This window comes from Camelina sativa, chromosome 19, assembly GCF_000633955.1.
Source record: "Camelina sativa cultivar DH55 chromosome 19, Cs, whole genome shotgun sequence".
NCBI lineage: Eukaryota > Viridiplantae > Streptophyta > Magnoliopsida > Brassicales > Brassicaceae > Camelina > Camelina sativa.
The window spans coordinates 25488275-25492409 of NC_025703.1; positions in this window are offsets into that span (position 1 = coordinate 25488275).

Here is a 4135-nt window from a genome sequence, read left to right on the forward strand (position 1 = left end):
GCAGACCTCTTATAAGGCTCCGGTGGTAAGAACTGAAAGACGAGAGATCCGCAGAGGGGACAGATCTAGGGGCGGAAGAGGAGTTACCGCCATCGGAAAGGGTATGGTCACGGGAGAGGACGAAGGAGGTCGCAGGAGAAGATCTCTGCGAAACAGACAAAAGCCTCCTTCCTGCTACTCGCAGCATCTCTGCTCAATGGGGAAAATGGTCGAATCTAGGGTTTCGCTCAGAGCAAGAACACGAAATCCTAAGGTTAGGGATGGCCGGTGCAAACCAAAAAAATCAATCCTTTACAACAAAAAAAAAATTGTTGAGAGCTGAAAGACGAGAGATCCGCAGAGGCAACACCCACGAGAGATAGGTTTTTTTTTTTTTTTTTTTTTGGTTATGAATTGCGGAAACTGTTTGTTTTGCCTTTTCTGACATAAATAAGAAAAATTCAACTGTTTATTGTGAAAAATAACTGCTTACTGACGTAGAAAATTGAAAATGATGTGTATTTTAATTTGCTGATGTGTATTTTCTTTTTTTACTCAAAATTGAAAATAGAACTGAAGAAATAAATTGTAATTACCCCCAAGGCACTAAACATTCGAGTAATTTTCAAAAGATTTATAGATATGAGTAATAAACCAACTTTTGGATAACATTTGCGTAATTCTTTATTAATTCTCGTAATGTTTCAAAATCTCTGTATAACAACATTTGGATGCAACGTATACCATTAGCTGAGAACTCTGTAACATTATAATCTCTGTAACATTAACTATATATGCTCTCTACAGCATGAATCCCAAACTGAGTAACAACATTTGGATGCAGCATATAACATCTGCTGAGATAATCATTCAAGATTCTTGGTTCAAGATAGGTTATGCACCAGCTTATCATCAAGTCTTAGACTCAATCAAGGCAAGTTTGATTCACCAAATTAAAACCTATCATCAAGTCCGAGAGGATAGGTTTTTTTTTTTTTTGTTATGAACAGTGGAAACTGTTTGATTTCCCTTTTTGATATAAACAAAAAAAAATTCAACTGTCGATTCTGAAAAAGAACTGCTTATTGACGTGGAAAATCGAAAATGATGTGTATTTTAATTTGCTGATGTATATATATATATATATTTTTTAATTCAAAATCGAAAAACAAAAGGGGTAAATTGTAATTACCCACATGGCACTAAACATTTGAGTAATTTTCAAAAGATTTATAGATATGAGTAATAAACCAACTTTTGGATAACATTTGAGTAACTCTTTCTTATATATATGCAGTACAAAACGCAACTTCACATTGTCACAACACAAAAAACAAGCTTTTGATCCACTCCAGCTTGCTTCATATTTCTTATCAGACCAACAAGCTTTTGATCCTTTAGCTGCAGACCAACAAGCTGTACAGATCCTTCACCTGCAAAACAAACCTTTTTTTTTTTTTCCATTGGTTGGTTTTAAAAGAACCATACAAACGAAATTGGAACTGAAATCAAAATTTTACTTAAGGCTTGACAAAATTTGCATACTTCATACATATATGACTTGTTTCGTTTTTATCCTTCAATTTACAATCTCTTCAATATCATCATCTCTTGCACCAAAAAAAAAAAAAAAAAAACAAAGCCTTATGAAAGAATACGAGATGAGATAATGTTTGAAACACAGTCACATGATCAATGGTTAGACTAATTGTAAAGACCAGCAGAAAAACAACACAACAATTTAGACGCTAACATTATGACTTGCAAGGAGGCACGTGTGGTAGCTCAAAAGGAGTCGCTGAGACACGTAAATAAGCAAAGAGATGTAGAGAAGGCACGTGAAACAGAGCAAGAAGAAACATATTGTTGTAACAGCGCGTTGAGAGTTGAGAGTCTAGTGAGTTGTATAGATAGAAGAGTGTTGAATTGAAGAAGTTATGTACTTATTGATGTGTGTGTGTAACAAAGCGTATCGTTTGTTAGAGGAGAGTTAGAAGATCTCTTCAATAAGTCTCCACTGTTAGGGTTTTGATGAGGATCTCTTATAGTATAGATATCAATTTGCAAATTTTCATCACAAGTTTTTGATCTTTTTCAATTTTGTTCTCTCCATGAATCTTTGTTCATATGAACAAGGGTAATTGTAGAGGCACATGAGCGTAATCTATAACGAACCGTAATTAAACCGAGAATTGAGTTGTATGTTTTTTTTTTGCTCTATAAAATCTCTAGCGAACGGTAGTAAACCGGGTAATTGAGTTGTGCCTTTAAAGTAGATTAGATTTTAAATCGCGGTACACGGCAGAATAATTTTCTATAATTAAAATATTTAAATTTTAAGTTACATTTGTTTTTTTGGTCGACTTATATTTGTTTGTTTGTTAATATTAATATTGTTTGTTTATCAACTTAATTAATCAACTTAATTAGATGTCTAATATTCTAAAATTGATAATACTAACAAAAATTAATGATATTTTTTAAATTTATACTAATGCTAATCTAAACCGTCTTTTCTTATAATCCGTTACGCAAAATAACTCCGTTTTATGATATTTTTAACATTTATAAGTTTACATATACATAATATTCTTTTTTTTATTAATTTTAATTATATCAATAATCATACTCTGAAATTTTTGAAATGGTGTTAAAATATATATACTTTGTTAATGATAAACCAAGTAAAATATAGAAAATATTATTTTTGAAAAGATAATGTTACTCTAAAAAAAGATAAGTGTTTTTTTTCCTTGGTGATCTCAGTTATTTTGTTGTCTTTTTAAAGAAAAAAAAATGCATAAGAATCTCACATAACTTGACTAGTATCCACATGTATGTATTATAGAGCTCAAATGTCTTTCTCTTTCCACTTAGAGATAACATGTTTTAAACAGTAAATCAAGTTAATTAATAGCTGTAAAAAAATTAGTTAATAATATAAAAATGATAATAAAAGATAAATTAACAAAGTCTATCAAAAGTTGTTTATAAGTGGGTGATATTGAATTCTATGTCTACTATGTCCTCTGAGTGAGTCTTCGGCGGAAAGCTGTGCTCATGACTCATCTTGTCTCTTATATGGTTGTGACTTGTGAGTATGTGACTTATTATCTTAATCGTTGTTTCTCTATTATTTGCTAGTCATCCGTCCTCCTCTTCGTCCTTTCGTGTGGCCAATTCATTGGTTAGTTTTCTAGATTGTCTTGGCTAGATTTGAATCTAGGTTAGCAGAGTTTTAGTGAAATAATTAATTTTAAAGGGATTCATACAATCACATGTACGTTTAAAATAAAACGTATGCAACGTTTCCGTAAGACTGGGAGAGATAAGGGAATTATCAGCATATAGTATATGGACAAACGAATATATCAACGAAACAATTGGCATATAGTGCATATTAATTAGTTAACGAAAAACATAGACATGAGAAAAGAGACGGTGGTTAGTCATGAGTAGAAACTGAAAACTTAATTTTATTGATATGATAGAAAAACAATATACAACACAATGAAAACATACACATTGAATCGTTAGTGATGAGTAGGATTCATATCTTAAAGCAGAGTGACTAATTTACAACGGAAAATAAACATCAAAAGCAAGAGAAGAAATAAAGAAAATATAAAGTAATTTCCATCGATTTCAATTAAGTTTCTTTGCTGGTTGTAAGTATGTTCGGTGCACTCATTTAGCTAGTGAGAGGTTATTTATAGTGCTTTAAGGTTGATTAAATTAGGTATAATATAGAATTGAGAATAAATTAGTGAGCAAGCAAAAAAATCTTTAAAAATCCGACATTTACGTTTCAAAGTAAAAGATTTATGATTTAGGTAAAGAATATTCCAATAATCTCATATGTATAGTTATTTAGTTTCCATTAGATATATTATCTAGATTTTATCTATATTAGTTAGTAGAGATATTTTAGGAATCTAAATGATTTCTCGATTTTAAAATATATATATATATATATATCTATATTATTAGAGTAATTAGTTATGTTTTACCATATATTACTTTTGTTTTTGTGCAATATTTTAAGGATTAGTTTTGTAAATAACTTTTTAAATTACTATAGCTAAAATGGTAAAACCCAAAATGTACTTAAAAAATATATATATAAATTATTAAATAGAGAGATTAACCAATTCTC